This window comes from Solanum pennellii, chromosome 6 (assembly GCF_001406875.1).
Source record: "Solanum pennellii chromosome 6, SPENNV200".
Lineage (NCBI taxonomy): Eukaryota > Viridiplantae > Streptophyta > Magnoliopsida > Solanales > Solanaceae > Solanum > Solanum pennellii.
Genome location: NC_028642.1, coordinates 12488958 through 12502769, shown reverse-complemented (window position 1 = coordinate 12502769; position 13812 = coordinate 12488958).

Here is a 13812-nt window from a genome sequence, read left to right as displayed (position 1 = left end):
GTGCTGTTTAACGGAGATAATGGCATGCAAAGATCAATGTTGTCTGACCCTATGTTCCGCCCAAGGACCATGCGGTCATGCCACACCTAACGTCATCTATCTGTGTGTGATGTCCAAGGGAGATAATGGCATGCCACGCCTGACATTTTCGGACCGTGTGTGCTGTCCAAAGGCGATGATGGCATGCCATGCCCAACGTAGTATGACCCTATGTGCTGCCCAAGGGCGATGATGGAAAATAATTCTCGACATCGTCTGACCATTTGTGCTGTCAAAAGGCGATTATTGCATGTCACGCCCTACATTGTCCAACCATACGTGCTTTCCAACGACGAAGATTTCATGTTACGATTGACGTCATCCGATCATGTGCTGCCCAAGGACCATGCGGGCTTGCCACGCACGACATCATATGACCGTGTGTGATGTCCAAGGGTGATGATTACATGCCATACCTGACATCATTTTTCTGTGTGTCCTGTCCAAGAGCCACGATATTATGTCATGCCCAACGTCATCCGAACATGTGTGCCGCCCAAGCGCCATGCAATCATAGCACGATCGATGTCATCCGACCGTTAGTTCTATCCAAGGGCGATTATAACATGTCATGCTCGATGTTGTCCAGCCATGTATGGTGTTAAAGGCCGATAATGGCATGCCATGCTCGACGTCGTTCGATCGTGTGTGCTTTCAAAGGGAGATGATGGCATGCCATGCCCGACGTCTTCTAACCGTGTATGCTATCAAAGTGCTATGATTACATGCCATACTTGACGTCGTCTATTTGTATTTTTTGTCGAAGGTCGATGATGGCATGCCAAGACAGACGTAGTCCAACCGTGTATGCTTCCCAAGGGCAATTTGGCATGCCACGCCCAATGTCGTCCGATCATATGTGCTACCCAAGAACCATGTGGGCATGCCATGCATGACGTCGTCTGACCGTTTAAGTTGTCCAAAGGCGATAATGGCATGCCATACCCAAAGTCGTTTGTCTGTGTGTGTGGTCCAAGGGCAATGATGGCATACCACTCCCGACGTCTTCTGAACATGTGTGAATTCCAAGGGAGATTATGGCATGTCACGCCCGACGTTGTCCGACCGTGTATGCTTACCAAGGGTGAAGATGGCATGCCACACTGTGCTGTCCAAGGACAATGATGGAATGTCACGCCCGACGTCGTCCGACAGTGTGTGCTGCCCAAGGGCGATGATAGCATGCAACGCACGACATTTTCCGACCATGTGTATTAACCAAGGGTCATGCAGGCATGCCACGCCTTACGTAGTTTGACCGTTTGTGTTGCCCAAGGACGATGATGGCCTGCCACGCTCAACATCGTCAGAATGTGTGTGCTGCCTAGGAGCCATGTGGGCATGCCACGCCCAATGTCGTCCAACCATACATGCAGTTCAAGGGCGATGATGCCGTGCCACACTCGACATCGTTCATCCGTGTCTGTTGTCGAAATGGGTGATTACATGCCACGCTCGATGTCGTCCAACCGTATGTGCTGTTCAAGGGTGATGATGTCATGCCACGCCCGATGTAGTCCGATCCTATGTGCATCCCAAAGTCGATAATAGGATGTCATGGCCAATGTCATCTGACCATGTGTGCTGCACAAAGGCCATGTGGCATGCTACGCCTGACGTAGTCCGACAACATGTGCTGCCCAAGAATGATGATGGCATGCCACGCCCGACATCGTCAAACTGTGTGTGTTTCCCAAAGGCGATGATGGCATGTCACGCCCGACCTCGTCCGGCCGTGTATGCTTCCCAAGGTCTATGATGGCATGCCACGCCCGACGTCGTGCGATAGTGTGTGTTGCCCAAGGGCCGTGTAGTAATTCCACGATTGACGTCGTCCGACCTTATGTGCTGATAAAGGGCGATGATAACATGGAACGCCTGACGTAGTCCGACCGTGTATGCTATCCAAGGGTGATGATTGCTTTCCACGCCCGACGTCGTTCGATCGTGTGTGCTACCCAAGAACGATGAGGGCATGCGACGCGGACGTCATCTAACCGTGAGTTTATACCTAGGGCAATGATAACATGCACACCCCGCATCGTCCGACTGTATTTGGTGTCAAAGTGAGATGATAGCATGCCACGCTTGATGTTGTTCGATCGTGTATGCTGCCCAATGGTGATGATGGAATGCCACGCCCGACGTCGTCCTACTGCGTGTGATGCCCAAGGGCAATGGTGGCATGCAACAATCTACGTTGTCCAACTGTGTGTACTGCGCAAGGACCATGCGGGCATGGCACACCCGACGTCATTTGACTGTTTGTTCTGCCAAAGGGCGATGATGGCATATCATGCTCGACGTCGTCCGACTGTTTATGCTGCCCAAGTCCCATGCGGGCATGACACGCTTAACGTCATCCGACCGTGTGTGCAGTCCAAGGGCGATGATTGCATGCAATGCCCAACGTCGTCTTACTGTGTGTCCTGCCCTAGGGCGATGATGGAATGCCACGACTAACGTAGTCTGATCGTTTGTGTTGTCCAAGGGCTATTATGGAATTCGACGATCGACGTCGTCCGACGGTGTGTGCTACCCAACGACCATGCGGGTCATGACACGCTCAACATCATCCTTCCGTTTCTGCTGTTCAAGGGCGATGATGACATGACATGCCCAAAGTTTTTTTTAGTTGTGTGCTGTCCAAGGGTTATGATGGCATGCCACGCCCGATTTCATCAGAACATGTGTGCATTCTAAGGGCGATGATGGCTTTCCATGCTTAACATTGTCCAACCGTGTTCGCTGCCCAAGGGTCATAATGCCATGCCCGATATCATTCGACCATGTTTGCAGTCTAAGGGCGATGATGGCATGCCACGCTCGACGTCGTCGATCCCTGTGTGTTGTCCAAAGGTGATGAGAGAATGCCTAGCTCGACGTCATCGGACCGTGTGTGCTGCCAAAGGCCATGTGGGCATGCCACGCCCGAAGAATTTTGACTGTGTGTGCTGCCCGAGGGATATGATGGCATGTCACGCCCGACATCATCCGATCGTCTATGCTTCCCAAGGGTGATGATGGCATGCCATGCCCGACTTTGTCAGCCCATGTTTGTTGCCCAAGGGCAATGCGGGCATGCCACGCTCGATGTCGTCCGACCGTGTGTGCTGTCCAAAGGCGATGATATCATATCACGCCCGACATTGTTCGACCGTATGTCTTGTCCAAGGGATATGAGGGAATGCCACGCCCGACATCGTCTGACCGTGTTCTACTGAATGGCGATGATTTCATGCAACGCCCGACGTCGTCCGACCGTGTATAGTGTCTAAGGGAGATGATGGCATGCCATGCCCGACGTCTTTTGACCGTGTATGCAGTCCAAAGGCGATGATGAGATGTCATGCATGATGTAGTCCGCCCTTTGTGCTTCCCAAGGGCCATGCTGGCATGCCACGCCTGACGTAGTTTGGCCGTGTGTGTTGCCCAAGGGCGATGATGGCATCTCATGACCGACGCCATCCGACCGTGTGTGCTAACCAATGGCGATGATGGCATGCCACGCCAAACATTGCCCAACTGTGTGTGCTGACCAACGTCCATGTGGGTATCCCACGCCAGACGTAGTCTGATCGTTGTGCTGTCCAAGGGCCATGCAGGCATGCCACGCTTGATGTCGTCTGACCGTGTGTGCTGACAAAGGGAGATGATAACATGGCACGCCCGACGTAGTCTTACCTAGTATGTTGTCCGAGGGTGATGATGATATTCCACGCCCAACATCGTCCAACCATGTGTGCTGCAAAAGGGCGATGATGGCATGCAAGGGGAACGTCATCCGACCGTATGTACTGCCAAAGGGCGATGTGATCATGCAAGGCCCGACGTCGTTCGACCGTTTGTTCATTCAAAGGGCGATGATAACATGCAACGTCCCACATCGTCCGACAGTGTTTCGTGTCAAAGGGCAATGATGGAATGCCATGCCCGACGTCGTCCGTCTGTGTTTGTTGTCCCAAGGCCATGGGGAAATGCCACCCCCGACATCATCCGATAGTGTGTCCTTTCCAAGGGCGATGATAACATGCCACACCCTACGTCGTCTAAATGTGTATGTTGTCCAAAGGCAATGATGGTATGCCACGCCCAAAGTTGTCCGAATGTGAGTCCTACCCAACGGCGATAAGGCATACCACGCCCAACATAGTTTGGTCGTGTGTGTTGTCCAAGGGCGATGATGCAATGCCGCTCTTAATGTTGTCCGAGCATGTGTGCTTCCCAATTACAATAATAGCATTGCCAAAGTCGACGCCGTACGACCGAGTATGCTGCCCAAGGCCGATGATGGCATGCCATTACCGACGTAGTCCAATCTTGTGTGTTGTCCAATGGAGATGATGGTATGTCATGCACGACGTCGTTTGACCATGTGTGCTAACCTAGGGCCATACGGGCATGCCACGCCCAATGTTATCCGATTGTGTATTCTATCCAAGGGTGATGATAACATGCCACGCCTGACGTCGTCCGATTGTGTGTTCTGCCCAAGGGAGACGACGGCATGCGACGCTTGACGTCGTCAGACCGTGTGTGCCGCCCAAGTACTATGCGTGTATGGCACGACCGACAACATCCTACCGTGTGTGCTGCCCAAGGGCACGATGGCGTGCCACGCACGATGTTTTTCGATCGTTTATGCAGTCCAAGGGCGAGAATCGCATGCCAAGCCTGACGTCATCCGACCGTGTTTGCTGTCCAAAGGAGATGATGGCATGCCACTCCCGATGTAGTACAACCATGTGTGCTGCTTAAGGGCGATGATGGGATGTCATGCTCACACGTCATCCGACCGTGTGTCCTATCCAAAGGCGATGATGGTATGCCGCCCGATGTCGTCCGACAATGTGTGTTTTCCAAGGGTGATAATGGCAGGTTACGATCGATGTAGTCCGATCGTGTGCTTCCCAAGGACCATGCGGGCATGCCACGCACGACGTCATCGTACCGTGTGTGCTGTCCAAGGTTGATGATTACATGACATACCTGACGTCATTTTTTTTGTGTGCTGTCCAAGGGCCATGATATCATGTCACGCCCGACGTCGTCCAAACGTGTGTGTTGCCCAAGCGCTATGCAGGCATACCATGCCTGATATCATCCGACCGTGTGTTCTGTCCAAGGGCGATGATAACATGCCACGCCCGACATCATCCGACCATGTATGGTGTTAAAGAGCGATGATGGAATGCCACGCCCGACGTCGTCCTACTGTGTGTGCTGCCCTACAGTTATGGTGGCATGCAACGACCGACGTAGTCCGATCGTGTGTGTTTTCCAAGGTCTATGATGTCATTCAACTATCGACGTCGTCCGACTGTGTGTGTTTCCTAAGAACCATGCGGTCATGGCACACTCGACATTATTCGACCGTGTGTGTTGTCCAAGGGTGATAAGGCCATGCCATGCCCGACGTTGTTTGTATTTGTGTTCTTTCCAAGGGTGATAATGGCATGCCACGCCCAACGTCATTCATCCGTGTATGCATTCCAAGGGCAATGATGGCTTGCCATACTCGACGTCGTCCGAACGTGTGCGCTAGCGAAGGTCCATGATGACATGCCAAGTCTGGTGTAGTCCTATTGTGTGTGTTGTCCAAGGGTGATGATGGCATGACATGTCCGACGTCGTTTTACCATGTGTGCAGTCTAAGGGCGATCATGACATGCCACGCTCGACGTTGTCCAGCCGTGTGTGCTGTCTAATGGCGATGATGGCATGCCATGCCCGACGTCATCTGACCATCTGTGCTACCCAAGGACCATGTAAGCATGCCACGCCTAAAGTATTCAGATCGTGTGTGCTGCTAGAGGGCTATAATGGCATGTCACGCCCGACGTCATCCGACCATTTGTGCTGCCCAAGGGCGATGATGGCATGCCACGCCCGACTTTATTCAATCGTGTGTGCTGCCCAAGGGCAATGCAGGCATGCCATGCCCGACGTCTTCCGACCGTGTGTGATGTCCAAGGGCGATGATATCATGTCACGCCTGATGTCGTTCGACCGTGTGTCCTTCTCAATTGCTATGTGGGCATGCCACGCCCGACATTGTCTGACTGTGTGTTTTGCTCAGGGGTGATAATAACATGCCATGCGGACATCGTCCGACAGTCTATGGTGTCCAAGAGGGATGATGGCAGACCATGCCCGACATCGTGCAACCGTGTGTGTTGTTTAAGGGCGATGATGACATGCCTTGCCCGATATAGTCCACCCTGTGTTCTACCCAAGGGCCATGATGGCATGCAACGCCCGACGTAGTCAGATCATGTGTGCTGCCCAAGGGCGATGATGGAATGTCATGCCCGACGTCATCCAACCGTGTATGATGCCCAAGGGCGATGATGGCATGTCACGCGCGACATCATCTGACTGTGTGTGCTGCCCAACATTCATTTGGGCATGCTACGCCTAATATAGTCCTATCATTGTGCTGCCCAAGGGTGATGATGGCATGTCACGCCCGACATTGTCCCATCGTGTGTGCTGCCCAATTTTTTTGATGGCATACCACGCTCGACGTCGTCAGACCGTGTGTGTTGCACAAGGGCCATGAAGGAATGCCACGATTGATGTCGTTCGACTGTGTATGCTGACCAAAGGCGATGATGGCATACCACGCCCGACGTCGTCCGACTGCCTGTGATGCACAAGGGCGATGGTGGAATAAGACACTCTACATCATCCAACCATGTGTACTGCCCATGTACCATGCGGGCATTCCATGCTTGACGTCATCCGATCGTGTGTGCAGTCCCAGGGCGATGATGGCATGCCATGCCCGACGTCGTCATACTGTGTGTGGTGCACTATGGCGATAATGGCATGCCACGACTAATGTAGTCCGGTTGTGTGTGCTGTCCAAGGGCTATTATGGCATACGAAGATCGACATTGTCCGACGGTGTGTGCTACCCAAGGACCATGCGGTCATGGCACGCTCGACGTCATCCATCTGTGTGTACTTTCCAAAGGCGATGATGACATGACATGCCCGACCTTGTTTATATTTGTATGTTGTCTAAGGGTGATGATGGCATGCAACGTCAAATGTTGTCGTCCGTGTGTGTTGTTCAGAGGTGATGATTGCATGCCACGCCCGACGTTGTCGGACCGTGTGTGCTATCAATGGGCGAGATGGCATGCCACCCCCGACGTAGCCTGACCGTGTGTGCTGCAAAAATTGCAATTACTAGGATTACCGCGTTATGAGCTTATGAGGAATACATTACTAGTTATTTTATTAACTTGGATATAAATAAATACTTAGTTTAAAGCTATTTTTATTTCTTCTATTTTATTTCAATTTAAAATCCCCCATTTTTATATAATGACTATAAAGTAAAATTTTCTATTGATAATAATCTTCCATATTCTCTATAGGATCAACCCCGACTCATAGTTGGGTAAATATATTGGATATGATCATTTATATTTCTTTTCAAGAAGTATATTTGAACGTTATCACTGTCCAAGGGAGAATATGGCATGCGACGCTCGACGTCGTCTGTCTGTGTGTGCTGCCGAAGGGCGATGATGACATGTGACGCCCGATGTCACCCGACCGTGTGTGTTGCACAAGGGACATGCGGGCATGCCACGCCCGATGTCGTCCGATTTTCCAATCGTGTGTGATTCCCAAGGGTGATGATAACATGTCACGCCCGATGTCGTCCGACTGTGTATGCTTTCCAAGGGCGATGATGGCATGCCATGCCCGATGTCGTCCAACCGTATGTGCTGCCCAAGGGCAATGATGGCATGTAACACCTACGTTGTCTGACTTTATATGCTGCCAAAGGTCGATGATGGCATCCGACGCTTAATGTTGTACGACCTTGTGTGCGGCCCAAGGACAATGCGACCATGCCACGCCCGATGTCATTAGGCTGTGTATTCCGCCCAAGGGCGATTATGGCATGTCACGCCCAATGTCATTCTACGGTTTATTCTGCCCAAGGCCCATGCGGGCATGCAACGCCATACGTCGTCTGAGCGTGTGTGCAGTCCAAGGGCGATGATGGCATGCCACACTCGAGGTTGTCCTACAGTGTGCGCTTCCCTAGGGCGATTATGACATGCAATGACTGACGTAGTCCAATTGTGTATGTTGTCAAAGCTCTATGATGGCATCCGACGATCGACGTCGTCCGACTGTGTGTGCTGCCCAAGGACCATGCGGTCATGGCACGCTTGACATCATCCGACCGTGTGTGCTATCCATGGGCGATGATGACATGCCATGCCCGAAGTTTTTTGTATTTTTGTGTTGTCCAAGGGTGATGATAGCATACCACGCCCGAAGTCATCTAGTCGTGTGTGCATTCCAAGGTCTATGATGGCTTGCCACGCTCGACGTCGTTCGAACATGTTCACTACCGAAGGGCCATGGTGACATGCACCTTCTGACGTAGGCCGATTATGTGTGTTGTCCAAGGGCGCTGATGGCATTCCATGCCCGACGTCTTCCTACCATGTGTGCAGTCTAAGGGAGATGAAGGCATGCCACGCTCGACGTCGTCCATCCGTGTGTGCTGTCCAATGGCGATGATGGCATGCTATGCTTGACGTCATCCGACCGCGTGTGCAGCCCAAGGGCCATGTGGGCATGCCACGCCTAAAGTAATCTGATTGTTTGTGCTGCCCAAGGGCTATGATGGCATGTCAGCCCGACGTCATCCGACCATGTGTGCTGTCCAAGGGCGATGATGGCATGCCACGCCCTATTTATCCGATCGTGTGTGTTTCCCAAGGTCGATGCAGGCATGCCACGCTCGACGTCTTCCGAGTGAGTGTGCTGTCCAAGGGCGATGATATCATGTCACGCCCGACGTTGTCTGATCGTGTGTACTGCCCAAGGTCTATGTGGGCATGCAACGCCCGACATCGTCTGACCGTGTGTTCTTCTTAAGGGCGATAATAACATGCCACGCTCGACTTCGTCGGACAATCAATGGTGTCCAAGAGCGATGATGGCTGACCACGCCCGATGTCGTTCGACCGTGTGTGCTGTCTAAGAACGATGATGGCATGCCAGGCCCGATGTAGTCCGCCTTGTGTGCTGCCCAAGGGCCATGCTGGCATGCCACGCCCGACGTAGTCTGGCCGTGTGTCTTTCCCTAGGGCGATAATGGCATGTCATGCACGGCATCATCCTACCGTGTGTGCTACCCAAGGGCGATGATGGCATGCCACGCCCGACATCGTCCGACTGTGTGTCTTTCCCAATGTCCATGTGGGCATGCCTTGCATGATGTAGTCTGATCGTTGTTCTTCCCAATGGCGATGATAGCATGTCACGCCGGACGTCATCCTATCATTTGTGCTGCCTAAGGGCTATGATGGCATGCCACGCCCGATATCGTGCGACCGTGTGTGTTGCCCTAGGTCCATGCAGGCATGCCACTTGATGTCGTCCGACCGTGTGTGCTGACCAAGGGTGATGATAACATGGCACACCCGACGTAGTTTGATCGGGTATGCTATCCAATGGTGATAATTGCATTCCACGCCCGACGTTATCCTACCGTGTGTGCTACCCAAGGGCGATGATGGCATGCCACACGAACGTCATCCGACCATGTGCACTGCCCAAGGTCAAAGAGATCATGCCACGCCCCATCTCGTCTGATCGCTTGTTCTATCCAAGGGCGATGATAACATGCAACTCCCCACACCGTCCGACCGCGTTTGGTGTCACAGGGCGATGATAGCATGCCATGAAAAATGTCGTTCGAATGTGTGTGCTGTCCATTGGCGATGATGGTATGCCACGACCGACGTCGTCCGTCTGTGTGTGCTCTCCTAAGGCCATGCGGACATGCCACCCCCGACGTCGTCCGATCGTGTGTGCTTTCCAAGGGCGATGATAACATGTCATGCCCGACGTTGTCCGAATGTGTATGTTGTCCAAGGGAAATGATGGTATTCCACGCCTAACGTCGTCAGACTGTGCAGCCTGCCCAACAACGATGATTGCATGCCACGGCAGACGTAGCTCAGTCGTGTGTGCTGCCCAAGGGCGATGATGGAATGCCACGTTCAATGTTGCCCGATCATGGCTGCCCAATTACATTAATAGCATTGCCACACCCAAGGCCGTCTAACCATGTGTGCTGCCCAAGGGCGATGATGGCATGTCATGCCCGACGTAGTCCGATCTTGTGTGCTGTCCAAGGGAGAGTATGGCATGTCATGGTCGACGTTGTTTGACCATGTGTGCTGCCCAAGGGCCTTATGGTCATTCCACGCTCGACGTTGTCTGATCGTGTGTTCTGTCCATGGGCGACATAACATGCAACACCCGATGTCGTTCGACTGTGTGTAATTCCCAAGGGCGACGATGGCATGCGACTCTCGACATCGTTAGACCATGTGTGCCGCCCAAGTACTATGCGGGCATGCCACGCCCGACGTCATCCTACCGTTTGTGCTGCCCAAGGGCAATGATTGCATGCCAAGCCTGACGTTGTCTGACCGTTTATGCAGTCCAAGGGCGATAATGGCATGCCGCGCCTGACATATTCGGACCGTATGTGCTATCCAAAGGCGATGATGGCATGCCATGCCCAACGTAGTATGACCCTGTGTGCTGCCCAAGGGCGATGATGGAAAATCATTCTCGACATCGTCTGACCATGTGTGCTGTCAAAAGGCGATGATTGCATGTCACGCCCGACGTTGTCCGACCATGCGTCTTTCCAACGATGAAGATGTCATGTTGCGATCGACGTCATCCGATCATGTGCTTCTATCCAAGGGAGATTATAACATGCCATGCTCGATGTCGTCCAACCATGTATGGTGTTAAAGGCCGATAATGGCATGCCATGCCCGATGTCGTTCGATCGTGTGTGCTTTCCAAGGGCAATGATGGCATGCCATGCCCGATGTCTTCTAACCGTGTATGCTGTCAAAGTGCTATGATTACATGCCATACTTGACGTCGTCTATCTGTATGTTTTGTCGAATATCGATGATGGCATGCCAAGCCCGACGTAGTCCAACCGTGAATGCTTCCCAACGGAAATTTGCATGCCACGCCCAACGTCGTCCGATCATGTGATCTATCCAAGAACCATGTGGGCATGCCATGCATGACGTCGTCTGACCGTTTATGTTGTCCAAAGGCGATAATGGCATGCCATTCCCAAAGTCGTTTGTCTGTGTGTGTTGTCCAAGGGAAATGATGGCATACCACTCCCGACGTCTTCTGACCATGTGTGAATTCCAAGGGAGATGATGGCATGTCACGCCCGACGTTGTCCGACCGTGTATGCTTACCAAGGGTGAAGATGGCATGCCACACTGTGCTGTCCAAGGGCAATGATGGAATGTCACGCCCGACGTCGTCTGATAGTGTGTGCTGCCCAAGGGAGATGATGGCATGCAACGCACGACGTTGTCCGACCATGTGTATTAACCAAGGGCCATGCAGGCATGCCACGCCTTACGTAGTTTGACCGTTTGTGTTGCCCAAGGACGATGATGGCCTGCCACGCTCAACATCTTCAGAATGTGTGTGCTGCCTAGGAGCCATGTGGGCATGCCACGCCCAATGTTGTCCAACCATACATACAGTTCAAGGGCGATGATGTCGTGCCACACTCGACATCGTTTGTCCGTGTCTGTTGTCGAAATGGGTTATTACATGCCACGCTCGATGTCGTCCAACCGTATGTGCTGTTCAAGGGTGATGATGTCATGCCACGCCCGACGTAGTCCAATCCTGTGTGCAGCCCAAAGTCGATAATACTATGCCATGGCCAATGTCATCTGACCATGTGTGCTGCACAAAGGCCATGTGGCATGCTACGCCTGACGTAGCCCGACAGCATGTGCTGCCCAAGAACGATGATGGCATGCCACGCCCGACATTGTCAAACTGTGTGTGTTTCCCAAAGGCGATGATGGCATGTCACGCGTGACCTCGTCCGACCGTGTATGCTTCCCAAGGGCTATGATGGCATGCCACGCCAGACGTCGTGCGGTAGTGTGTGTTGCCCTAGGGCCGTGTAGGAATTCCATGATTGATGTCGTCCGACCTTGTGTGCTGATCAAGGGCGATGATAACATGGAACTCCTGACGTAGTCCGACCGTGTATGCTATCCTAGGGTGATGATGGCTTTCCATGCCCGACGTCCACCGATCGTGTGTGCTACCCAAGAACGATGATGGCATGCCACGCGGACGTCGTCTAACCGTGAGTTCTTACCTAGGGCAATGATAACATGTGCGCCCCGCGTCGTCCAACTGTATTTGGTGTCAAAGTGCGATGATGGCATGCCACGCCTGATGTTGTTTGATCGTGTATGTTTCCCAATGGTGATGATGGGATGCCACGCCCGACGTCGTCCTACTGCGTGTGATGCCCAAGGGCAATGGTGGCATGCGACAATCTACGTTGTCCAACTGTGTGTACTGCGCAATGGCCATGCGGGCATGGCACACGCGACGTCATCTGACTGTTTGTTCTGCCAAAGGGTGATGATGGTATATCATGCTCGACGTCGTCCGACTGTTTATGCTGCCCAAGTCCCATGCGGGCATGACACACTTAACGTCATCCGACCGTGTGTGCAGTCCAAGGGCGATGATGGCATGCAATGCCTGACATCGTCTTACTGTGTGTCCAGCCCTAGGACGATGATTGCATGCCACGACTAACGTAGTCTGATCGTGTGTGTTGTCCAAGGGCTATTATGGAATCCGACGATCGACGTCGTCCGACAGTGTGTGCTACCCAACGACCATGTGGGTCATGACACACTCAACATCATCCTTCCGTGTGTGCTGTCCAAGGGCGATGATGACATGACAAGCCCAACATTTTTTTTAGTTGCGTGCTGTCCAAGGGTTATGATGGCATGCCACGCCCGACTTCATCAGAACAAGTGTGCATTCCAAGGGCGATGATGGCTTTCCATGCTTAACATTGTCCAACCGTGTTCGCTGTCCAAGGGTCATAATGCCATGCCCGATATTGTTCGACCATGCTTGTAGTCTAAGGGCGATGATGGCATGCCAAGCTCGACGTTGTCGATCCTTGTGTCGTCCAAAGGTTATGAGGGCATGCCTAGCTCGACGTCATCGGACCGTGTGTGCTGCCCAAGGGCCATGTGGGCATGCCACGCCTGAAGTATTCTGACAGTGTGTGCTGCCCAAGGGATATGATGGCATGTCACGCCCGACATCATCCGATCGTCTATGCTGCCAAAGGGTGATGATGGCATGCCACGCCCGACTTTGTCCGCCCGTGTATGTTGCCCAAGGGCAATGCGGGCATGACACGCCCGATGTCGTCCAACCGTGTGTGCTGTCCAAGGGCGATGATATCATATCACGCCCGACATTGTTCCACCGTATGCCTTGTCCAAGGGATATGAGGGAATGCCACGCCCCACATCGTCTGACCGTGTGTTCTACTGAATGGCGATGATAACATGCAACGCCCGACGTCGTCCGACTATGTATAGTGTCTAAGGGAGATTATGGCATGTCATGCCCGACGTCTTTTGACCGTGTATGCAGTCCAAAGGCGATGATGAGATGTCATGCACGATGAAGTCCGGCCTTTGTGCTTCCCAAGGGCCATGCTGGCATGCCACGCCTGACGTATTTCGGCCGTGTGTGTTGCCCAAGGGTGATGATGGCATCTCATGCCCGACGCCATCCGACCGTGTCTGCTAACCAATGGCAATGATGGTATGCCACGCCAAACATTGCCCGACTGTGTGTGCTAACAAACGTCCATGTGGGTATGCCACC